This window comes from Phascolarctos cinereus, unplaced genomic scaffold, assembly GCF_003287225.1.
Source record: "Phascolarctos cinereus isolate Bilbo 61053 unplaced genomic scaffold, phaCin_HiC Scaffold_1;HRSCAF=81, whole genome shotgun sequence".
Lineage (NCBI taxonomy): Eukaryota > Metazoa > Chordata > Mammalia > Diprotodontia > Phascolarctidae > Phascolarctos > Phascolarctos cinereus.
Window position 1 is genome coordinate 141,480,082 of NW_027555514.1, and position 26,239 is coordinate 141,506,320.

Genomic DNA, 26,239 nt, shown 5'->3' on the forward strand with positions numbered 1-26,239 from the left:
ATCAGTCAAAGACACTAAAGTCATCCATTGCATCCAGGGCCACTGCTGATTTTCTTGACTTTTGTCTGCCATTGGACTTCAATGACTCTAGAAGACAGAGTGAGGCTGACAACTTTGTGCAACTCTACCTCATTTAAATCTAATTCACAAGCAATTCAAGGCACCATCCCACGATGCCACTGGTCCTCTTCAAAAATGGAGTATGGGGGGCAGCTAGGTGGTGCAGTGGATAGAGCACTAGCCTTGGATTCAGGAGGACCCGAGTTCAAATCCGGCCTCAGACACCTAACACTTACTAGTTGTGTGACCCTGGGCAAGTTACTTAACCCCATTGCCTAGCCAAAAAAAGAAAAAAAAAGAAATATGAATAACAAGACTCAGTAGTATAGTACTGCACCCCAAGTAGGGACTGAGTCCAGGCCATAAATCATAGGTAAGAGGATCTGAGATATAGTCAATCTTTCCTTCCCCAGGAGACACCAGCACTCAACCTTAGACTGGAACTCCCATCTCCCACCATGTCTGTGCCAACTTTATTCAGAGAATCTTTTTTCCCCTAGAAAGATGGATAATCAAGATATCACTAATCTAACCTGACCTTAGCATAAGTCTTGATTTTGTCTTTCACTGTAACTTATTCATCAGCAAACTTGAAGAATGTGGTTTAGACCCAAAGAGTAATCACTGATGAATCAGTGTTAAGCTTGGACAAGAGCTGGTTTGGGGCTCAGGGTTATTTTACATTTTCATCAGTAATTTGTAGGATGGAATGGAGAACTTGCTCATTAATTTTACAGATGACACAAAAATGGGGAAAGCCTTCAGCATGTTGAAAAATAGGACCCAAGTTAAACACAACCTTAAGTTGAAGGTGTCTAAAGCTAATAAGGAGGCAGTATGATTTGGTGGGACGAACAGAGGAAAGCTATAACCTTTCTAAGCCTTGGATGCTTCCTCAGTGAACAAGAGGACTGGACTAATTGAACTTTAAGGTCACTTTTAGATATAAAATTCTAAATAGTATATAAGGACCAAACCTGTGATTTCATCGGTATAGGGAACTTCCAGGTGAGATAATTCCCTCCACTAGTGCAGACAGCCACTTTCTCTGCAATGTTTCCTAGATTGCCAAGAGGTTACGTGACTTGCCCAGGGTCACACAGTCAGCATGTGTCAGAAGCAGGACTTGAACCCAATTCTTTTTGACTTTTAGGTCAGCTAGCCACCTACTTTTGCAACGCTGCCTCTCTGTAGCTAACAGTGTGCATGAAGAGGGAAAGCAAGCATAATATTAGCAAAGCTTGAAGACTTAGAGGTTATAAGCTAACCACCAGATAATTATGCAATCCTTCAGTTAAAAAGAAAAAATGAAGGAACGTGCAAGGGGGAAGAGGGAGGGAGTGCTATTGCCTTAGGCCTAATGGGCCCCAATGCTATTTGTAAGCACTTAGCCAGCAAGCATGGGGAAGGAGCAGCTTGGTGTCCTTCCTGTGCCATCCTGGGATCTAGAGCTGGAAGCTTTTTACACATCTGCTTGTTCAGGAGTTCTTCACCTTTTTTGATGTCTATGTCATGTACTCCTTTGGCAGTCTGGGGAAGACTATGGACTGCCCTCAGAATCATGTTTTAAATGCATAAAATAAAAGGCATGGGATTGCAAAGGAAAATGGAGGTTAATGAAAATAAAGATGTAATTATTTTCTAATCTAAGTTCAGAGACCCACTGAAATCTTTCTACAGATTCCAGGTTAAGCACCTCTTGCCTAGTCTAACTCTTTATTTTACATATGAGGAAATCAAGTCCCAGAGAACTGCCCAAGGACACACAGGTGAGTGACAGAATTTTAATTTGGGCTCATATTTTCTGACTCCAAATCCAGCGCTTTCCCTCCCCCTCTCTGCTTCCTCCTCTCTCTGTCTCACTTACTTCTCCCTCCTTCTTTCTCCCCTTCCTTTCCTCTCCTCCTCTCTTCTTTCCCTCTCTCCTTCAACCTCTCTTTCCCTCTCCCTGTCTTCTTCTCTTTCCCCTTCCCCTTCTCTCTGTCTCACTTCCTCTCCTTCTCTCCCTCCCTTTCTGTTTCCTTCTCCCCTTCCCTCTTTCTTAACAGAAATTCCCTAAAAAGCATTAGAGCACACTCAGAGCTGAGACCTAGACCCTAGTCTAAGGAGAGCATTTAGGCTGGGAGGGCTAATCTGTGCATGATATTCAGTATCAGTCTGGCCTATTTCTAGACCACACAAGGAAAGAGGGTGTATTTAGAGGACAGCCACAAACATTTGGGAAAACAGAGAGCTATAAAGAAAAAATGAAGGAACCAAGATCTTTGAGTGAAATGGAAAGGTCCAAAGCCTATGAAGGGTTCTTAAAACCAAGAATGGTAATCCTAGAGCCCAGGGAGTCAGCTTTAAACTTCCATAGAAGGGATTCAGGTGAGTTAGATGTTAAGTTTGGGTGGTGAAGTCTGTTCAGTATCAGATTACTTCAGGAGGTTAGAAATCTCTTTAAAAATAGGATAGTTTCCCATGTGTGAGGCGGTCGGTTTAAATGTCATCTGAGTTCCTTGCAACCCTGCCATCCTCTGATTCTCTACAGAAATGACAGAGGGCAGCAGGCGGGAACTCCGTGGAAGTCTGAAGATCTTTCTCAGAGCAGACGATTAAGGCCACAGTTGTGCATTTGGCAGAGTGTGGTGTCTGTCCTCATCCTCCTCTGGGTTTCTCAGTGGAAATGCAGTGGCCCGAAAGGAGGTCAGAGAGGACCTGGGAACAGAATGGCAGAGAAAATACTAAGGCAATTTCAAGATAAGGAACAAAAGGGTAAGTTAGGTACAAGGTCAAATGTGTGGAAATAGAGTGGGAAGAAGAAAGCCATGTGCGTGTCCAAGTTATCTTGCAACATGCCACAAGAGGCAAAGGGCAAAGAGAGCTTTTCCTTGTCTCCCGTGCAGAGTATGGGAAGCAGGTGGAGCTCTGGAAATAGGAGGAAGCTCTGTTATTGCATCTAGCTCTGACTTGACCCTAGCTTTTCTAGAGCTTTTCCTAGTAAGCAGAGTTTGAGGACCTTACAGGAATGAAAGTAATACTGCATATTTGCATAGGACTTAATTGATTTTCAAAGAATTAAGTACACTATGTTATATGATCCTAAGGGGTTTTCTACTAAAAGGGAATTTATGTTACAGATGTGTAGCTATAATACAAATGTCAAGGCTGGCAGTTAGACTCAGATCGATCTTGGGGATTGTTTTTTTTTTTTTTGCAATCGGAGTTAAGTGACTTGCCCAGGGTCACACAGCTAGTATGTGTCAAGTGTCTGAGGTCGGATTTGAACTCAGGTCCTCCTTACTCCAAGGCCAGAGTTCTATCCACTGTGCCACCTACCTGCCCCGAGCTTGGGGATTCTTTGTGGTATAGTAGAAAGACTGCCAGATTTGGAGTCAGAAGCCTTGAGTTCAAATCCTAGCTCTCCAGTGATATCTGAATTATTTGGGAAAAGCAATAATTTTAATATGGTTTCATTTTGTGACAGCAAGGGTTATACATGTGCGCTTCTGCTAACACTAGGCTGACTCAGAACATATGACTCTGACTAGGAGAAACCAGATTGAGCTATCCCATTTTTACTTAGTTCTTTCTCACTTGAGTGCTAGATTTCATTCCATACACACATCCCATCGCTTTTGTTCACTGTCTTTAATTCTGTGGTATTGAAGAATGGATATTACTCCCCACAGAAGGTACAAAAGTTGGAGCTCTTAAAGAGCACACTTCAATGACTGTTAGAGATATGCCAGTGACTTTTGGTTTGGGGAAATCAAGACCATAGTGAAACAGGATCTGTCACATTGAAGCAAGCTTAAAGGGAAGAATTACTGAAAATGACAAAAAAAAAGACCTAATGAACAATTGATCCAAAAAATGCCTAATTAATCCTCAGAAGATAAGCCAAGACCTTTAGTGGGACTTGACAGCTGTAGGAGTTGTTATTAATTCCTTTACAATGGGTAGGTTTCTTGGAGTTGGAAAAACAGCAGACAACTGCTAACTATTCCTTCGAAGGAAAAATGCTTGTTATGGACAAGAAACCACAAATATTGGAATACTGAAGATTGATGAAAGGTCACTTTTACTAATGAATTTCAGTCTTTCATTAAAGGTTATACCAAAACCCTTATTGGAAGAAGTTGGGGGATACCTGTAAGACAGGGGCATTTTCATCAGACTACAAAACATCCACCACACAAAAAAAATTTAGGGATTTTTTTTAATCTTCTAGTGGACTTAGACATCCTGTTCCTATTGAGTCAATGATGAATTCTAATAAATATATTGATATGACAAGAAGAGAAATTGTTCTAGGAGGCACAGTAAATAGAGCACTGGACCTGGAGTCAGGAAGACCCAAGTTTAAATAACACCTGAGTTCAAATCTGGCCTCAGACACAAACTTGCTGTGACTCTGGGTAAGTCATTTAATCTCTGTCTGCCTCAGTTTTCTGATCTGTAAAATGGGGAAAATAACAGCACCTACCTCCCACAGTTGTGACAAACTATTTGTAAAGCATTTTGCAAACTTTTGAGCACTATGTAAAGGCTAGTTAATACATTGTTATTATTATTATCATTATTAAAATTCTGAAAGGGAGATGGAATATTGTAACATGATCTTACACCCTCACACACTTCACAAAAGGCTAAGATATTTATCCAAGAGATAGAGACAAGCATCCTTCAGTGGTCTGGGAACTCACCCGATTTAAATCCCATTGACATATCATTCTTTAAATGCCATTGCTTAATCTCCAATGTGACATATGATATCATAATGAAGAATTTAAAAATGTGTCAAAATCTTGTGAACTCAATTCCAAGTAACCACCAAACACGTGGTTGAGGCAAAAGCAAAGAGAAGGGAATAAGCATTAGTTAAATGCTTATTATATGCCAGGCACTGTACTATGCACTTTACAAATATCATCTCATTTAATACTTACAACAATCCTGGAGGAAGGTACTGTTATTACTCCCATTTTACAGTTTAGGAAACTGATGAAGGTAGTTAAATGACTCACCCAGGGTTACACAAGTAGTTTTGGAGGCTACATTTGAACTTAGGTGGAATACAACTCATAATACTAATAGGGGAAGTCTCTGTTGGCTGGGTAGATTTTGATGGAGACTTTCAATGAGTACATTGTTTATCTCCCATCGTGTGTCCTTCTTCCTCTTCAGCCTGAGCCCTTGTCTCTGCCTTCCATGTTCAATGACTGCATTCACCTCCTTTCTAGTCTATCCTTCCCCACCACTGTTGTAATCTGTGCTGTTTCCACTCATTGTCATCATAGCACCTGTGTCTCTCAGCACCTGGCAGACCTTCTTCCTTTCCTCCAGTCACCTCTTTGGGGCCCGTGGCATCATGGGAAAGTGAGTCCTTGCTGTCTTCCATCAAGGCTCATGTGTTGGGTCCATAACAGGTGTGTCCTTTCTCTAGTGGGCATGCCAGCTACACAATTCTTCCTTCTTGCACTCTCATGTTGTGTTTACCTAACACATACTACTTATTTGCACAGATGAAAACCTTTTGATTCTCATAACAACCTTGATAGACATAGATGAAAGCTATCTATCCCCGTTTGACAAATGAGGAGAGGAGGCCTATGGAGAGAAATGCTGTATCCAAAGCCATGCAACTCTCCAGTGCCAGAGTTATGAATAAAATCCAGGTCTCTTGCTTCCTAATCCAGTTCTTTGATGGATGTAAGGTTATAGTAGGAAGGGCATTAGCAGCCAGAATAGTGTTGCTAAATCATGTCCAACTCTTTGTGACCCTGTGGACCACATTGCAGCAGTAGTGGGGTGCTTTAGCAGCCAGGATACCTGGTTTCAAGTTCTGTATTTGTCATTTAGAATCACAGAGTCTTACAGACTAGAAGGGACCACAGAGGTCATCTAATCCAGTCTATATTGGAGGAGAAAACTAGCCTAGAACATCCTTGACAAATTGTCATCTAGCCTTTGCTTGAAGACTTCTAGTGACAGGAAAAGTCCCCACCTCTCCATCAAGCTGATTTTGGCTGCTCATGTTATTAGGAATATGTGTGTCTGTCTATGTGTTTTAAATTAATTTAATTTTATTTTTTTGGTGAGGCAATTGGGGTTAAGTGACTTGCCCAGAGTCACACAGCTAGTGAGTGTTATGTGTCTGAGGCCAGATTTGAACTCAGGTCTTCCTGACTCCAGGGCCGGTGTTCTATCCACTGAGCCACCTAGCTGCCCCTAAAAATAAGCTGAAATCTTTGCAACTTTCACCCACTGCTCCTACTTCTCTCTGGTGCCAAACAAAGTCCAGTTCCTTTTCCACATGATTGGTTAGCTCAGGGCCCAACACAGGAAAGCCTGAAGCAGGACCCTGCCCATGACCAATATTGGGACATCTCTGCCAAGGGGAGAACGAGAATGCATATAGCTGCAGTAGAAAGCCTGAAGCTTTGGGAATTCAATTGAGTCAGACCAATGGTTCGTGCCAGGCAGGCCTCAATACATTTCGTTCTCTTTGGTTAGTACACACCTTCTCTCCCCAAATCCCTGTTACAAAGGCCATTAAGATCCCCGCTTGCTTCAGCTCCTCAGTGCATACTGTTTCACAAGTCTGCTAGTACCAACCCAAGCTGGCTTTTTAATTTCTACTTGGTCACCTCTCCTCCTAGGCCCCAAGGCTGCTTAGGCTCTTCCACTCTACCTTGCCACATACCGCTCAGGGATTTGTCTATCATTTGCATATGATAATGAAAATATTTCAAATACTTATAAACAGACTCAGGTTTTCTTTTTTTGTTTTTTTTGTTAACTAGCCTCAGTCCCTTACTCATTTACTTTACTAGCTGTGCGGCACTGTCAAATCACTTAACCTCTTTGCATTTATTTCCTTGTTTATATAATACAGATAATACTACCTGACCTGACTACCTTAGGGGACCATCATAGGACCACAATTGAGGAAACTGAGGCACAGAGCACTTGAATGACTTGCCCAAAGCCACATAGCTAGTAAGAATCTGAGGCAGGATTAGAACTCAGGTTTTACCTGACTCCAAGTCCAGTGCCCTGTCTACAGGAAAAGAAAATGAGATGACATAGGTGGCAAACCTATGTAATGTCATATAATATAATCTCATATACATATAAATGTAAGTGATTATGATTTTTTCCCTCTATGCTATGCTGCCTCACATTTAGTGATACATACATGCATGAGGAGAGAGCATTGCTCCACTGTTCACTGCTAAACTGCCCTGTTGTGGTTCTCAGTTTGAATGGGGTAATTTTGCCTTCAGTACATTACTCTCAGTAGCATCCTCAGTGGTTCCTTTGGTTCTCCCTTCTTCTGAAGGAACTGCTGGGGATAGTCCCCTTCTGGGGTACTCACTTGTATTAAAAGCTGTTGGGCCTACCTTTCTTTCTCCCTATTTAGCTGAGACAAAGCTGGTTTTTGAGGGTCCTGTTGCTTTCCTTTTACCAGAAAGGGAATTTGCCTGAGAGAGGTACTGTTCTCATCGACCTCTGTTTATTGGGTAACTTTGGGCTATCATTCATTTCTGTTTGTGCTTTTGAAAAATAAAACTTTGCTAGGCCTGGGAAAGATGACAGCCTCTACTTCACGTTCCCCTAATCTCTACCTTGGTATTGCTTTAAAATAAAAAGCTGAACACTTGTCTAATGTTATTATGTTCTTGAGAAACCCAGGATTGTGGTAAATTAGGAAAATTACAATTTTAGGAAACAGACAGAAAGAGTTCTCATCACATGTAGCAATTCTCCTTTATTCCCTACAAATCCAGTGGAAGATTCATGAGTTTATTTGGACAATCCCAAGCTCATCATCTCAAGAACACTTGCTTTTGGTAATTTTAAAGAGAGAGGGACTCATCCAGGTGCTTCAAGAAAGAGAGAGCTATCCAGACTGCCAGCCTCCCCATAGAAATGCTGCTGCTTATTTAAATTACTTCAAGAGTTGGAAGGATGAAAGATGAACACTTAAAAATAAAATCAAACTGTTAACTTTATTGGCATAGAGAGCTAGCTCCCTGTGAGAGACTGGCAGGATAAGGGTCACACAGCCTGGATGCATCTGAAGTTGGCCTTGAACCAATGTCTCCCTGAGGCCGGCTTTCTATCCATGACGACACACTGACTCTCAGAGAGCTTCATATGTAACACAGGTATTCATGATTTAGGTGTATGCAATAATGCAATAAATAGAAATCTCAAAAGTCATATAGCATTTTATATTTCTCTGAGGTACTTAATGGTAGAAGGAATTCCTGGTGAGGAAATTCCCTTTACCAATGCATATAAGTTGCCTGGGGTACCTCTTTATATACCCAGTATGGGTCCAAGAGGTAGAATTTGGACCTGAGTCTTCCTAACTCTTCCTAAATCTAAGGCCAACCCTCCATCCACCTTGCAGCTGGGAGCTTGTTAGACCTGAAGTCAGGAAGGCCTGAGTTCAAATCCAGCCTCACTAAGCCTTCACTTACATGTGAGCCTGACTTGCCTGGGCCTGGGCAAGTCACTTAATCTCTATCTGCCTCAATCTCCTCATCTGCAAGAAAGAAACAGTATTTGCATCTACCTCCCAGGGTTATTGAAAGGATCAAATAAGATGTCATTTGTAAAGTTCTCTGCAAACCTTAAAGTCTATATAAATGCAAGCTAGCTATTATGCCATGGTGCTTCTCAGATGTTCAGTCGTGTCTGACTCCTCATGACCCTATCTGAGGTTTTCTTGGCAGAGATATTGGAATAGTTTGCCATTTCCTTCTCCAGCTCATGAGGAAACTGAGGCAAACAAGGCTAAGTAACTTGCCCAGGGTTACACAGCTAGTAAGTGTCTGAGGCCACATTTGAACTTGGGTCTTCCTGACTCCAGGCCCAATGCTCTATCCACAGTGCCTCCTGCTTCTTGGTAACTGTTTAGTAAATGCTCATTCTTGGCTTTTATATGAGAGCCAGAACAGAATTTTACAGACCACTGTCTCTGGAGTCAGTGGACCTGGGTTCCGATATTGCCTCTAACTCTTATTTACTTGTGTAATCTTGTAACCTTTCTAGGGCTCAGATTCCTTACGGCTTAAATAAGGACACTGGAACAGGGAACACTGAGGTTTCTTTCAGGTCTAGATCTTTGATGCTGAGACCCCACTGTTGATTCATACGGAATTAACAGTCACTAAAACTCCCAGTCTCGCTTTTTTCATCCAATAAACTGTTCTCTCACCACATCAAGCTCATCTGTTACTTGCAAAGATAAGTTTTTTGGAACCCAAATGCATCTTGTTGGAATTAAATCTATGTTCTAGCCCAGGGGTGGGGAATCTATGGCTTTGAGGGCACCTGTGGCCTTTTAGATCCTTAAGTGCAGCCTTTTGACTGAACAAATGGGATTTGTTCTGTAAAATTTGGATTCAGTCAAAAGGCTGCACTTAAGGATCTAGGAAGGCCACCCATGGCCTCAAGGTCGCAGGTTCCCCATCCTTGTTCTAGCCTGTCCAAGAGCATTTTGGATCCTGGGTCTATCTTCCACTAAAAATGCTACCTAGCTCTTCATACTCTCTTCATACAAAGAAACAAACTAAATCATAGTTAGATAAGCATGCTGTCTATGGTAAATAGAACGGGGCCAGGTAAATATCTCTGGTGCAGTCCAGTGGACACCTTCCAAACTGACATAAAATCATCAATGACTAACCCTTAGTAGCCAGTCATTCAGCCAGTTCTGAAACTGCCCAAGTGGACCAGAGGTGGTTCAGTGCCAGGCATGGAAGGCAGGAAGACCTAAGTTCAAATCCCGTTTCAGATACTTACTAGCTATGTGATCCTGATCAAGTCACTTAAACTTTGTTTGCCTCAGTTTCCTCCTCTGTAGAATGGGGTGAATAATAGCACCTACTTCCCAGGGTTGTCATGAATTGAAATAACAACTGTAGAGCACTTAGCACAGTGCCTGGCACACAGTAATCACTATGCAAATGTTAGCTATTATTACTACCTCCCAGAGTTGTTGCCAGGATCAAATGAGTTAATGATTGTAAAGCACTCAGCACGAAGCCTAGTCCGTTATAAGCACTATATAAATATTAGCTGTTATCATTACTATCATTAGCCCACATCTCTCCATCTTTTCAATACGAAAAGCAAGAGAGACATCTTCCAGGGCTCTGATCAAATCTGGGTAGGCTATATATAGTGCATTCCCCTGATCTAACACTCTGGGTAACCTTGCCTAAAAAGGAGATGAGATTGTTCTTGATGAAGACATTTAAGCTCTTTCTGATAATCTCTTTTTCCTTCTCTATGTGTTTACTAACTGTCCTTTTAATAATTCAGCAAGTATTTATGGGTGAAGTGCTCTGCTGGGCCCCTGGGCCACAAAGAAACAAATTAAGCTCTTCTTGTCATTAAGGAGCTTACACATTCTGGGGAGGGAGGATTAAAAAAATATACTCAGATAAGTCAAATGTAGTTTTCCTAAACCCAAATATCCTGTCCTGTGACCCAGTGATAAATCACCACAGAATAAAATGCAATGTATATGCATAAGGAAAAGGGCAATGTTGCCTTAAGACCTGGGAGAAGTTGACGGTTTGACTGTGGACACAACCTCAGTGCCTCAGACAATTGCCTATGACTGAGCTGCAAAACAATTGCAGACATGCAGTTTCCTCCCTGGGAGTTCCTTACACTTGGAGTTCTGTTCAACCATGAGCTCCTCTATTTGACTGAGCTCCCTGAAAGCAGGGACTGTTTTTGCCTTTCTTTGTATCCCTAGTGCTTACCCTAGTGCCTAGTACACTGTTGTTCAGTCATTTCAGTCGTATCTGACTCTTCGTGACCCTATTTGGGGTTTTTCTTGGCAAAGATACTAGAGTAGTTTGCCATTTCCTTCTCTGGCTCATTTTACAGGTGAAGAAACTGAGGCAAACAGGGTTAAGTGACTTGCCGGTTGCCACACAGCTAGTGTCTGAAACTGGATTTGAACTCATGAAGATGAGTCTTCCTGATCGAGCACTTCCAGCCCTCTCTATCTACTGTACCACCTAGCTGCCCAGCTGGAATATGTAAGTGCTTAAAAAAATGTTTGATGAATTGACATGACTATACTAATGGAATCACAGGAATCACTCCTCCTGACCCTCCCCAAAATCACCTACTGTGTGTGAAACAATTGGTATATAAAGAAAAAGAAAAAAACCAAAATCAAAACCCCCAATTCCTCCCCTTAAGGAGCTTACATTCTAGTGGAGAAGACAACTGGAGAGGTTTAGAGAAGAGAAAGCATACAGGAAAACACAATAACTTTTTTCAAGCGTTTGAAAGTCTGTCTCCTGGAAGAAGGATGGGACACATTGTCCTTGGTCTTAGAAGGAAGAAACAGAGTCAACAAGTTAAAGTTCCAGAGAGGTGGATTTTGGTTTGAACAAATTTCCAAATGATTACAATTGTCCCAAAGTGAAAGGGATGATCTTTGCAAGTAGCGGGCATTTCCTCAGCTAGAAGTTAGATTTGTTGAGGATGCTGTTGAAGGAATTTCTGTTTGGGTATCAGTCAGATAGAAGTTCCTTCCAACTCTAAAATAGAGTTATCCCTTCCACATTTTTATGGGGTGTTTATAGTACCTTATTGTTGGGTATTGCATTGGGTTAAGTATTTGGTCATGGGCTCTGTGTCATCTGCTGGATTTCATGTGTCATCTGTGGCTTCTGCAAAACTCTTCTAAAATTCCCATTTAATTTCTTATGCTGACCCACGATATATTGAAACCTGTGATGGGGAAAATTGCGATGTGGAAGGGATAACTGTATTATAATAATTCCTATTTGAGATCTGTAGTTATCCAGAAATTACCATTTCTTTAGAAAGTCACTTGAGGGGGCAGCTAGGTGGTGCAGTGGATAGAGCACCGGCCCTAGAGTCAAGAGGACCAGAGTTCAAATCCAGCCTCAGACACATAATACTTCCTAGCTGTGTGACTCTGGGTAAGTCACTTAACCCCAATTGCCTTAGTTAAAAAAAAAAGTCGCTTGAGTGGAATATCAGAGTGGATCTTGAGTTCACTAGCTGCTAGAACAGTTTCTTCTGTGCCTTAGTCTTCAAATGGATTATCTTGGGGATTGAGACCTTCCAGGTAGAGAAATCCATTCATTCCTGTGTTTGCTCCTGATGTTATAGAGCCCCCCAAAAACAAACACTAAAAATCTTTTTATCCATTTCTGAATCCTAAAACCTGACATATTTTTCAAATGCACATCCTTTATAACCATGACAGGAAGTGACAATGGATCACAGATCATTGATTGGGAGCCAGAAAGCACCTAAGAAATCATCTACTCTAAGCCTCTCATTCTAAAAATAAAGAATCAGGTCCAGAGAAGTTTAGGCATCAAGTCCAGATGACACGGCATGATTTGAACTCCCCATCCTGCTGCTCCAAGTTCAGGGATCATCCCACTGCACCATACTGCATGAAATGTGTTGTTTTAAAACAGTTTAATTAAGAACCACAATGCAGCTCTATTTATTATTACTAGGCTTACTAATTAAGAAAGAAAGGGATGGACAACAGGTCCTGTTACTTAGCAACAAAGGAGGTGATAAAGATAGCTCTCCCCCTCCCTTAAAATAGGAATTCCACCTAGTGAAGGAAATGAAGAGGTAGGGAAACCCCCCCCCCGCAAAAAAAAAAAAAACTATTGAATTTCTCATTCATTTTCTTTCCAGATTAACCCTTTTAAGGCCATAGAAATCCAAGAGGGCTTTTCAGATTCAGAGCCACATAAGCAGAGATGCGAAAAAATGTTAATAATAGAATTGCAGATAAGGGGTTCTTTGCCAGCTGGCAATGGCTGGCGTTTCCATGGTGACAGCAAACCCAACTCAGATTCCCCTGCACACCAGCCCTCTGCTATCCTTTTGTTCTGTGGAACAGCCATCAAGTAGCAATATTAATAAGGCAGAGGCATTGTCATGAGCTCGGGCATGACGTAGAGGACTCTGAAATGATTAATGGGGACTCACCCCTGCTGTACAATCTGAACCTAGAGAGTAGCTTGGGGAGGTCAAGAAGCTTTTGTTCTTTTTGCCAGGAAGAGTGAGAGTGTTTTGTCCTCCACATCTGAATTCCTTCCCTTGATCCCACTTAACCCTTCAGAAGAAAGGCAAATTTGAAAGAGGACAAGTAGAGGTCATGGGATTTCTCACCCGGCTATTTCCAGTGACCTCGGTCATGTTTAAACTGTCTTCAGGACAAGCCTGGGCTTTAGCTTATTTGCTCTAATTGAGAATACTGTAAGTGTTAATTTTGCAAGACCTCCACCAAAGAACTCTGCTCATCAGTTCTCATTTCCTTCTTCCCTCCAGCCTCAGGCCCCCCTCTGAGAACAAAGGGCTCAAGAAACCTACCTCTAAGAAACCATTAGGAATTTATACAGCACAATGAAATGGAGTGTTAATGAGAAGACTGTAAGACCCTCTTGGGGACTCAAAGCCTGCAATTACTGTGCTTTGGGGAGGCTGGAGCTTCAAAGCCTAGGGGAGCTTCAGAAGCATTTGGGGTGGCAACCCCCCCTCCCCCGGCTGGCATGAAAACAAAGACCCTCGAGGCTGACAGAGGTAGGAGCAGGCTGTCGGAATTATCTGGTAATAGTGATGTACAAAATCCCATCCAGCCCCATTCTTGGACATCGCCTCTTTCTCCTCCCCACCCTTCCTTCCAGGGGCGTCTTTCATGGTCATTTTAAATAGACTTCACCTGTGCAAAGACAAAGACTTGGAGGAACAGAAGAGCGCATGACCTGCACAATTATTTGCCTCACCTGTCTACCACTCTCATCACCACTGGACTCTCAAAGGATGGCTAATCCAGGAGAACATTATAATCTAACAAACATGAAAGTCACTGGAAGCCTTAGCAAACATTAGGAAGACAACAGTCTGATATGGTGGCTTAAATTTTGAGCCATTCCCCATTTTCCCCCTTCCCCTTTGTAGCATCTCCCCAAAAAGTATGTTCCAAAGTATATAGGCAGGTTTTAGCTATGCCTATGGCCAAATGTGGTTTTTCTCCTCTAAAAGAACCTAATTTAGAGTATCATTTTACAGAAAGGAGGGATCAATAATATTTAGATAGATTTCAAAATACATCAGAAGTCTTTCATAAGGCACTGTGTTTGATTATTTGCCTTAAAGTAGTTTGGAGAAACAACCCAGACAAGAGAAAGTGTCTGATGACTTCTGTCATAGTTCCATGTATTCTGATGAACCAGGGAACTGCCTGTTTTTACACTGAATAGTGGAAACAAATATTTCATTTTATAATAAAAAGGGCAATAGAAAAAAAATCACCTACAAAATAACACAAAAGAGGTTGGTGACAACATCTCTTTATCTGCCTAATCTGATCTGAACTAGAACTTCCCCTCCACCTACCAATGGAGCACAGTATGCAAATGCCACATCCTATGTTCTCAAGGCAGAGTTATGTTACCAGAATGAATATGGATGCAAAAATAAAAGGGAAAAAATGCCTAAACCCTTGCTCCCCCTTCCTCCTCTATCTGAATGGGACAAAGAAAGAAAAGAACCTACCTATTCTCTAGATTGAAATGGTCATTTTCCAGGATACCATCTTGATCCTCATGGTAGAGATGATGCTCAGGGATTGGAAATCAGTGTAAGCTTCTGAACCAAATATTTGTAGAACTTCTATTTCCAGATACGTTTCACATCACCCCTCTTCATGTACTCTGTTTTCCAGGCAATCCGGGCCGCTGGATGTTGTCTAAACTCAATGTTCCATCTTACCTTTGTGCATTTGTAGCAATCATCCCCCATACCTGAAATATACTCTCTCCTTATCTTTATATTTAAGACTATTTATCTTTCTCCAGGGCAGCCAAAGGCTCAGTGGATAGAGCACTGGGACTGGTATCATGAAGACCTGAGTTCAAACCTCACCTCAGACACTTACTAGCTGTGTGACCCTGGGCAGGGTTAAGTAACTCTGTTTGACTCAGTTTCCTCACCTGTAAAATGAGCTGGAGAAGGAAGTGGCAAACATTCCAGTATCTTTGCCAGGAAAACCTATGGATAGCATTGGTGTGCAATGGTCCATGGAATCACAAAAAAGTAGACACAACTGAACACCAATCTTTCTCCAAGGCTCAGTTCCCACATTATCTCCTGGAAGAAATCTTTCCTGATGCCTCCAGTTGCTAGTGTTCTCCTTCTCCTGAAATTTTTTTAAAGCCCTTTTGTTTGAATTTTTCCTTGCCCCCCTTCCATTCTCATCTTTGCATTTATCTGTACATACTGTATATTCTCACAATAGAATGTAAGTTCCTTTAGGTCAGGGTCTGTTTTATTTTTGTCTTTGTATCTGCAGCACCCAGTAGTGTGCATTACATGCAGAAAAATAAAAATAAAACTTAATAAGTGTTTGTTGAATTGAATTAAACTGAATGTGGGAGCTTTGGGCTAAATGGAATGGGTTATGTAAATGTAAGTAACAGCTTATCTGCCCTCAAGAAGCTTGTAATCTACCAGAGAAGAGAAATATACAAATAATTATAACGTGTAGTAGGACATGGTAAATGACCTAAGACAAGAATGTGCAACATCTAGTAAAGCATGAGAAGTGGAAGAATATATGACTATATGTCTTTGGGACTTAACTATAAATACCAACATGGCTGCCACTGGCCAGGTACCACCTTCTCTACACGTGAATTGTACAAGTCTTCAGCCCACTGCATTGTGTTCCTTTAGTATTCTTTCTCCTTACCACCTTTCATATCCTGCCCTCGATTGGATATAGCCAGATGATGACATTCAGTGAGCTGGGCTAAATTTTAGGAGAGTACTCAGATTCATGGCTTTCAGTCCTAACTCTGGCTGGGGAATTTCTCCAAAGCATTTAAATTCCGTTGCCACAGTTGTTTTGCCAGTACTGAGGAGATCGTTTTCAATTTATAGTACAAAATAACCTCACCCACTTGTTTTCAGGAGGCACAGCTGTGGACCCAGTGAATGAAGAACAATGCTCTTAAAAAAGTAATATCCCTGTGCTCTCCAAAGAAAGATTTGGAAGTGTTTAGCAGAAGGGTCTGTTTGGCAAAATCAGGTCTTCATGTTTTCTAATTTTCTCTTTACTATAGCTACTGTGTGGCGGCTCACCAGTGCTCAGCCTTTCTCCATCACCACTTATCCCTGTTTATATCTATGGCAGTGTAGCCTGCGATATACTGCAGTGCCAATCCAGAGCTAGAGAAGGGAAAGTCCTAACTGGAACAGAGAATCTTGGTGAAGTCATTGGGAAATGGCAGGAAGAAATAGTCTGAACTGCTTCCTTAGACTATTTGGGAAGCTGCCTGCAGGCCTTTCAAGTTCACAGAACTTTTTTTTTAAAAGATAATTTTTATTTTTTGGTGGTGAGATGCAAGGAGGTAAGAAGTGAGGGTTGTGCTGGTGCCCTTGCCTTTGAAACTAGGATGGTGGATTTTGAGTTAGAAAGCATCTTTGAGGTGGTCCTGTCTAACTGCCACCTGCTCCAGAATAGAATGCTGAGGTCAAGGAAGTTATATGACTAGGGTAGGAATTTTTCATCTTTGTATGCTCAGCACCTAACACATAGTAAGCATTTAGTAAATGCTTGTTAGTTGATGGTCCATGGTCACACAGATGTTCATTGTCAGAAGTGGGATTTGAACCCATTTCCTCTAACTCAAGAGTCAGTCTTCTTTCAGCTATACTCTGCCTTACTTGTTGGCAATGATTCTAATATTTCTCAGATATCCTGGCCATCTAGTTCCTCAAATGTTTCCACAGAAGCCAGAATCTTGGGGATAAGCAACAGAGAAGAAAATAATTTGTTAGAAGACATTTGACTTGAGAGAAGAGAAAAATTCTATTATTCCACTGTCATGATGAGGCACTGGAGGATTATTTAAACAGGAAGAAAAAAGAAAGGAGAAAGAGTCCCCTCAAATATACCTCTGTGTGTATGTATATATACACACATACCCATTTATATATACACACACATATATGTATATGTGTATGTACATATGTATATATACATATACACATATGTATATGTGTATACATATATGTGTATACAGACATGTATATAGAATACTATATATTATATATAGATATACATAGCATACATACACTATATACATATATGCTATACTCTATATTATATAGATACCATATATAGTATAGCACACATACTATATACTATATATGCATTATATGCTATACTATATTATATATGTACACACATATGTATAGTTCAGCTTAATTTAATAAAAATATATTAAGTGTAAGATCTGTGCAAAACACTGAGCTAGGTGTTTGGGATAAAAGGCAATAACTAATAGTACCTACCTTAAGGAGCTTATATACTACTGGGATGGCATAACTTACATAAATTAGTAAATTATAAGGAAAAATTGAGGCAGGAAAAAGAAGGAATAACTGAGGGGATTCTTGAAGGATTCATAGAAGAGGCAGCATTTTAAATGAACCTTGAAGGAAGACAGATTCTGGTAAGCAGAGCTGAGAAGGGTGAAGAGGAGACTTTGGAGAAAAATGGCTAACATGTAAAGATGCTGTTAAATTGGAAACCAGTGATATGGTGGAAGATGAACAGGGAGAAAGCAGGGGGGAGTATCAAAGTACTGTGGCTTTGTCTCCTGTGGCCAGACCACAGTCTGGGTACAGGAGGAAGAAGAAAGGAAGGTAGGTATAGGTACCCATCATCGTATACTATGGCTATATGATAATATGATTTGTTAGTTTGTTTTGAATTTTTTGTGAGTTATTTGTGAGTTTATTATGAATTAAAATGAAGTAGCCACAGCACAACTTTGATTTTACCAGAGCTGAAAAGGTACCTTAAAGATCATCTAGTTAAATTACTTTATTTTATGGATGAGGAAACTAAAACCCTGTGAGGTGAAGGGATTTGCCCAAGGTCACGCATTTCAATTCAATTAAATTTAACAGGCATTTTAAATACAATTTTTATGTGGAAGGTGCTAGGGATACAAAAACAACATTTAACATTTTAATGATGCTATTTTTTTCATCTGTATCAATACCCACTAATTCACCCTTTTCCCCTCAACTAGAAACACTTTTTTGAAACAAATTTGAATGGTCAAGCAAAACAAGCCAAAGCACTGGTCATATGTGAAAGTGCATTTCCATTTCACTCTCCTCTCGGTTACTTTATCTCTGCTAAGAAGTGTGCAGCATACTTGGTCATCAGTCTTTTGAAGTCTTGATTGATAACTGCATTGATCAGAGTTGTGTTGTCTTTCAAAATAGTTTTCCTCTAAATTATTGTGGTCATTGTTACTCTGGTTCCATTTATTTCACTTTGCATCAAATCATTCAAGTGTTTTCAGAAACTGAGAAATCATTCCTCTCGTTTCCTAGGGTGAAATTATATCGCGCTACATTCATATAGCACAATTTGTTCAGCCATTCCCAATTGATGAGCAGCCATTTTGTTTCTAATTTTTTGCTACAAAAAAGTGTGCTTATATATTGTTGTACATATGAGTCCTTTCCCTCTGTCTTCGACTTTTGAGGAGTATATGCCTGGTAGCGCTATTGCTGGGTCAAAGAATAAGCACAGTTTAATAACTTTTTGAGTATAATTCCAAGTTATTTTCAAAATGGTTAGGTCAATTTATAGTTCTACCAACAGTCCATTAGTGTGTCTATCATTCCAGAGTCCTCTTTTTTTTAAATAACTTTTTTTTTAATCTTTTTTGGGGGCTAGGCAATGTGGTTAAGTGACTTGCCCAGGGTCACACAGCTAGTAAGTGTTATGAGGCTGGATTTGAACTCAGTTCCTCCTGAATCCAGGGCCAGTGCTCTATCCACCTAGCTGCTGAGAGTCCTCTTTAACAGTGGTCATTTAAAACTTTTTGTCTTTTTTGAAAATCTAATAGGCATAAGGTTAAATCTCAGAGTTGTTTGAATTTTTATTTCTCATTAATAATTTAGAACATTTTTATATAGTTGGTGAATGGCTTTTATTCTCATATATTTATATTACATATCATGAATCTCAGACCTTGATCAGATAAATTTGCTACAAAAACTTTCCCCTGGTTAACTGTTTCCCATCAACTTCTTCCTTAGAGGAACTCCTAATATTCTTTTGTGAGATTGCCCTAGACCGACATACCTGGGGTCTAATCAACACATTTTTAGCATTTTCATCAGGGCTATACTAGTTGGCTAATGCTCAGGCAGCTATTGAGCTCTGAATTAACTCAGTCCCCTAGACCTCATTCCTGGTTGGATTAACGGGAGGAAAGGCTTTTTGACTTTTATTTTAGCCTTTGGCAGCTTATACTTGAACCATTTTCATTATCTTTAAGGTTCCACTTAGCAGTGCTGAAAAGGGGAGAGGCAAGGGTGGCAACTTAATTCTGCATTCCTGCTACAGTGGCAAAGATTTATGTTTTCCTTTTATGATTTTAGAATATTCCTCCAATTACCTCCTGACTGATAATTCTCTTTTGTGAAAGAGTTGTCTTTAATATTGCATAAGTTGTTTTTTTTTAAACTATTCTATTTTTCCAGTAGTTTGTCTTTGAGGTTTGACTTTACCATTACTGGGTACTTCCCTAGGTCCCTGTCGATCTAGCCCATATCATTCCAAATAGTTATATTTGCTTCTAGTGCAAGCAGATTGTTTCAGTGCTTCTCCAAATACAGATATGTTTTGGCTGCTATGCCTCCTCCAACTCCTGTTTTTGCTCAAGTTCGAATGACTTGGTTGAATTTACCAAAAATTTAAACTGCAATTTCCCCTTCCTCTCATTGTGTCTTTCATTTGTGTTGAACACCTTTAATCCACCTTATTTTTCTTCCAATAAAAACAGTGCATCCTTCTCCTCCCATAGACTTAGAGAAAGCTTTACTCAAATTATTGTTGGCTTTTGATGAACTATTACTTTTTCCCCTAGAAGGGGCATTTGCTCCTGAGGATCAGAGTGTGCTGGGTAGTCGACTGTCTAGACTTAAAAAAGTGATGGAGAAAATGTTTTTTTTTAAAATTATTTTTGTGTGTGAGGCAATTGGGGTTAAGTGACTTGTCCAGGGTCACACAGCTAGTAAGTGTCAAGTGTCTGAGACCAGATTTGAACTCAGGTCTTCCTAACTTCAGAGCCAGTGCTTTATCCACTGCACCACCCAGCTGCCCCAGAAGATGTTATTAATGCACGTTAAACTTAAGAGTATGTCATGCCTACATTTCCCCCTCTGGAAAGCTAGTTGTAAAACATTTACTAGCACACACCTAGGACCACTGTAAATTGTCAGAGCTGGAAAGGACTCTGAAGATCATTCATTCCATTCCCCTTGTCTTATAAATAAGGGAATGAAGGTCTAGGAAGGTAAAATAACTTACTTAAAGTTAAGCAACTTGCTTAACATTATATAGGTATCTAGTAGCAGAATCATCCAGGATTCGAAGTCTCCTTGGATTGATTTGTTCTCCTTAATTCTGGAAGCCTGAATTAGTATAGCTGCCTCTGTACAATGCACTGTGTGGTTAGCTATCTCGACAAGTCTACAATATCCTAGTATGTTCATCATCCCTGCCTGGTGGCCCAGATAGTATTGTAGAGTATGAACTAGGATTACAGTGACATCTCACAGTTTATAAATGTAAAGCTCTTCCCTCAGTATTTCTGTGATAATGGGCTGAGTCAGGATAGCCATTTTTTCCATCTCAGTTCAATCCAGAAAGTATTTATTGGGGAACTCCTAGGTGCCTAGCACCATGCTAGGATTCCTGGGGAAGTAAAGAAATGTATAAGCCAACATGATGTTAATACCTCATTTAAGGTAGCAAAAACTTGTAGACAAGTAGAAGTCAAAATGCCTGAGTTCAAGACTACTAACTGTGTTTTGGGGGCTTATTCTCTTTGAATCATTCTTTTTTTTTTTGTAAAAATAGAGGTACAAATCATAGCTAAACTACAAATTATCCATATACACAGTGGCTGAATTCCCCTCTTTCCTTCCTTTCCCAAATTCTGCAGTCAGTGCAGACACTTGGAGTCTTTCAAGAATCTGAGGAAATCAGTGGTAAAAGTGGGAAAGAATCTATTGACAACCTGTTAATAATAATTTGTTAGTTTAGTCTGGGGTTTGGACCAGTCCAAACTGGATGATCTCTAAGATTCCATTTGGTTCTAAAGCCTATGATCTTATATGATATTGAAGGGGAGCTCTGAATTCCTCAAATGATTTGATTCAATAAACATTCATTATGTGCTTTCTATGTCCAAAGACCCATGGGAGGGTCCCACCAATAAAATTCTATCCTGGTGTCTCCTAGTGGTGTGGAGATGGCCCTGGTTTCTCAAAGACTATGGCCTCAGTTCTGGTACATCTTACTATGCTTAAAAATAAGCTAGGTGACATTTAGTGCCCATGCTTGGTGACATATTATATCCCTCGCAGCTGAGGATGTATGGAAAGGCTCATCACCAGTAGGTGAATTCCCTTTCCTTTCCCTGTGACAAAAATTCAGGAGAATGAGAGGAGGTTATAGAAGAAATGGTATGAGGGAGAGATGGAGGGGTAAGGAACAAGAGAGGGAAAGGGAGGAGAATAAAAAGGAAAGAGAGAATGAGGGGATAGGAAAGGAAAGAAGAGGAAAAGGTAAGGTGAGAAAGAAGAAGGAAGGAAGAAAGAAAAGAATGGCAGGAGGAAAAAATGGAAAGAAGGAGGAAGGGAAGAAGGAAGGAAAGAAGGGAGTTATGGTGCAAGGTATGCAGAGAAAAGTTCAGGGAGTTATTTTCCACTCTAATCTTACACAAACATCCCTATACTCCATAGGAATCTACATCAACGGTCGATTTAGGGTACTTATTGTATTTAAATACAATAGCAAGTTCTGCACATTAATCATCTCTCTGCCAGTTCCTTTAGCAATCGCCATAATAGGATCAGCTGCAAGTCTGTTTCCTATACAGCTACACTTTAAAAGAGTATTTCTATTTCACAAAAAAAAATTATTAACATTTAAATAGAAAATATATGAGATTTCTAATGAGTTTTTTGTTTTTTAAATCACATATGAATGCTTGGGAGGTTTTTTATATGAATGTGGGGCAAGAGTAATTTATTTGACTGGGAGTGGGGAGCGGAATGGCAAGTGAACCATAACCAGCATGGAACTTGTTTGTTATTAGCATTAGAAAAACTTTCCCAAATCATGAAGTCAGCAAAAAACTCCATGCAATCTGCAAGACATTCATCTTTCTCAGGAACATTTTTAATAATAGCTAATATCCTTACTATGTATCAGGCACTGTGCTAAGCACTTTACAATTCTTATCTCATTTTAAATATCTTCACAATACCCCTTGAAAGTAGGTGCTATTATTCTCCCCCTTGTACAGATGAGGAAACTGAGACAAATAGAAAGTTGTGATTTTCTGACTCCAGATCCAGCTCTCTGTGCACCATGGCGCCACCTAGCTTCCCTATGCATAGTAACAGCTGTTCATCCAATGCCCTCAGGTTCACAATGCTATACATGCATCTCATTTAAACATCACAACTCTTTGAGGCAGGTTCCACAAGTGTTACTAGAAACTAAGAGAAGCCAAGTGACATACTTGTAGTTACACAGCCAGTAAATGTCAGAGGCAGGATTCAAACCCAGTCCTTTCCTTCTGAAGGCAAATCAGATACACATTCCACTATCCCACATGGCTTCATTTGCTTCCAGTCACTCCTCTCTCCTATTCTTCTCCATAGTCCCACCAGTTTAAAGGAACAGAAGGGTCCAAATGAAAAACGCATTCATTTTTTCCACAAGGGTTCCATCAAACCAGAGTCCTGTGTTAACCAGGCAAAATGAGACTATTCAATTTCTTTATCATATCAAGTGTTCATTAGGCTTATTTCTTATTGGTCCTTGATTTCTTAGGCTCTGGGTATATAAGCTCCTCTTTCTTTCTTTCCTTTTTTTTTTCCAAGGCAGTTGGAGTTAAGTGACCTGCCCAAGGTCACACAGCTAGTAAGTGTCAAATGTTTGAGGCCAGATTTGACTCCTTCTGACTGCCGAGCCAGTGCTCCATCCATTGCACCACCTAATTGCCACCCCCCCCCCAAGATCCTATTTCTTTAAAGGTCTGGACCTAGCTCACTCCTTGAAAAATCGTTTCGTTTGTGTTACATGAATGCTTTAAATTAAATGGATCTGTTCTGAAAGTAATATTTTCTGTTCTCTTCTTTGCCCCAGTTTCTTGTTCATTTGGGGATAATAACTGTTCCATGCCATCTCATTACCATATAAACTGTGCATTTGCAGCTTGTAGGCCAGGATATCTAGGCCCAAATTACTCTGCCAGAAAACAGACCTATACAGCTCCTTAGGGCTACTGACAATTTAATGCCTCCACCTCTTCTATCTTATTAACCCCTATCCCTGACTTTCTGCAGTTGTATCTGCCATGATTTATTCAATGTCACAAGATTGTGGTGCATAAGACAAGAACGTTTTTTTTCCTAGTGCTGACTTTATAAAACAAACTTCAAAAGAGTAAGAGCAAGAATATAATAATTCAAAGGAACATGGCTTAAGAGGGTAGATTTTAAGTGGTTTATTGCTAAAGTAGAGAACGATGAAAAATGAGGTGCATCTGCTCAAAAACTGAAGGGTGCAGTATTTATTGCTGTAGGTATAAATATGGTACTGGACAATTTATACTGTCATGTAATTACATATACACATATATAGACTGTTTCTTTGAAAAATTAATTCTTCTGGCTATATATGTGTACATTGAGGACATATAATACAAATATAATCTATATTTCTTTGGAAAATTTAATCTTCTGTATAGATATAAGTATATATACACATATGTATATGTGCATATATGTATATTATATATATCTAATACATACACACACATACAGGATGTCACAAAAGTCTCAGTTCAGTTTTACACTTTAATAACTTTAGAAGTATAAATGCTCCAAACTTGAAAAAAATTTGAAAGTTTATTTAAAATATTGATATATCTTATTAAAAGTCAACATAACCACTCTCTTGTGATAAATAGTGCTCTAGGTGATTTTTCAAACTTTAAAAACTCTTTCATCAGTTGCTACTCAGTGGCTGAATGGATTGCTTTTTAATCTTAGCCTGAAGATGGTCCAAAGAAAAAGGTTTTGATCCATATGTGACAGTTTTTTTTTTAGGCAATTGGGGTTAAGTGACTTGCCCAGGGTCACATAGCTAGTAAATGTCAAGTGTTTGGTCTGAAGCCAGATTTGAACTCAGGTCCTCCTGACTTCAGGGCTGGTGCTCTATCCACTCCACCACCTAGCTGCCCCAAAGCATGTATCCTATTTTTTTTTTTGATGAGACAATTGGGGTTAAGTGACTTGCCCAAAGTCACCAGCTAGTGAGTGTTATGTGTCTGAGGCAGGATTTGAACTCAGGTCCTCCTGACTCCAAGGCTGGTGCTCTATCCACTGTGCCACCTAGTTACCCCCATATGTGACAGTTTTGACATCACTCACTCCACAAGAAAAAGTCTAATGGAGATAGATCAGGAGCCCAACTGAAGTGGCCAAGCAACAGGATATTCTCTATAAGTGTAATCTGGAAGCTCGAATACACACCATGGTGCATAATGACAGGGTACCCTGTCTTATTAAAATGAAAACTTTAAATTTATTACTCAATATTCACCAAACTAAATACATGTATTAGTTAAATAATTGAACTTCCACAGAAAATTTTTGTAAGTTTGTGGCATTTATATCTCTAAAGTAATTAAAGCTTAAACCATCACTAAGACTTTTGGGCCATTCGGTATATATATACATATATATATATATATATACACACATACATACATACATATATATATATACATACATACATATATATACACACACACACATATACAGATAGATAGATAGATAGATAGATAGATAGATAGATAGATAGATAGATAGATATACATATAGATATAGTCAGTTCTGCTATAAGTCGATATATGGGATCCCCAAAAAGTGCCTCATGGCAAAATTGGGCAATCAAAACCACAGGATTTATGGGGAAGGTGAAGGTAGGGACAAAATATTCCAAATCTTTGTCAGTGACACATAAAAAAAAGGGAGCCTAATAAAAATGGTAGCATAGTTTTATACATATTAAATGGCTAAGGAATACATAAATAGGGGCTAAGGCCACGGCCTTGGGCTGCTATGGCTTAGCCTATGCACTGGGCTGCTAGAGTTAGGGGCGAACGCAGAAAATTCTGGGGTCTTCAGGCCAGAGGCCTTGGAGGAAGGGGGTGGGGGGAGGAGTGGAGATGGTGAAGTCCAGGCCTCCTTTGCCCATAGCTCCATTGCACTCCAAGATAACAATTAATACAGCACTTTACCTTGACAAAGAGCTGGATTTTGCTGGTAGAAGCAGGTGTTACAAAGGTTGTGGCGTGTGAGTTATCACGAAGTGCTGTCATTTTCTATGTTATCTCACTGTTTTTCTCTGAAGAAATCTCACAGGAGCAAACTCAAAATTCTAGTTATCCTCAAAATGTTCCCTTAACGAATCAATTTAGTTGGAACAAATCCACATTTTGGAAACTCATGCAATAGCAGAACTGACTGTATATATGTATACATGTATATTAGGAGTGTATGTGTGGGGCAGCTGGCAGTACAGTGGATAGATTTGGAGTCAGGAAGACTCGAGTTCAAATTCGGCCTCAGACACTTAACTAGCTGTGTGACCCTGAGTGGATCACTTAACTTTTGTTTGCCTCAGTTTCTTCACCTGTAAAATGGGGATAATAATGGCACTCTCAAGATTGCTATGAGAATTGAATGAAATAATAAATGTCTGATGTTGGGACTCAGTGGATAGAGCACCAGCCCTGAAGTCAGGAGGACCTGAGTTCAAATCCAATCTCAGATCAAATGCTTGACATTTATTAGCTGTGTGACCCTGGGCAAGTCACTTAACCCCAATTGCCTAAAAAAAAATAATAATTGTCTGTCTCATCATGATAGACAGAGACTATAGAGTACAGAATATGGGAAGGCAATGTGGAATAATAAATGGAAAGCTGGCCCCACAGTAAGGATGCCAGGGGCTCAAATACCTTGGACACAT

General features: G+C 40.1%; 1 long non-coding RNA gene across 1 annotated transcript in view; it reads right to left on the reverse strand.

Annotated features, from left to right (window-relative positions):
- Positions 1-2,456: 2,456 nt before the first annotated feature.
- The window catches only part of LOC110206907 (uncharacterized), a 28,356-nt gene continuing 4,573 nt past the window's right edge, over positions 2,457-26,239 (reverse strand). The window contains exon 3 of the long non-coding RNA XR_002324035.2: positions 2,457-2,760. This is a non-coding gene — a long non-coding RNA (uncharacterized LOC110206907). The remainder of the gene's footprint in view (positions 2,761-26,239) is intronic.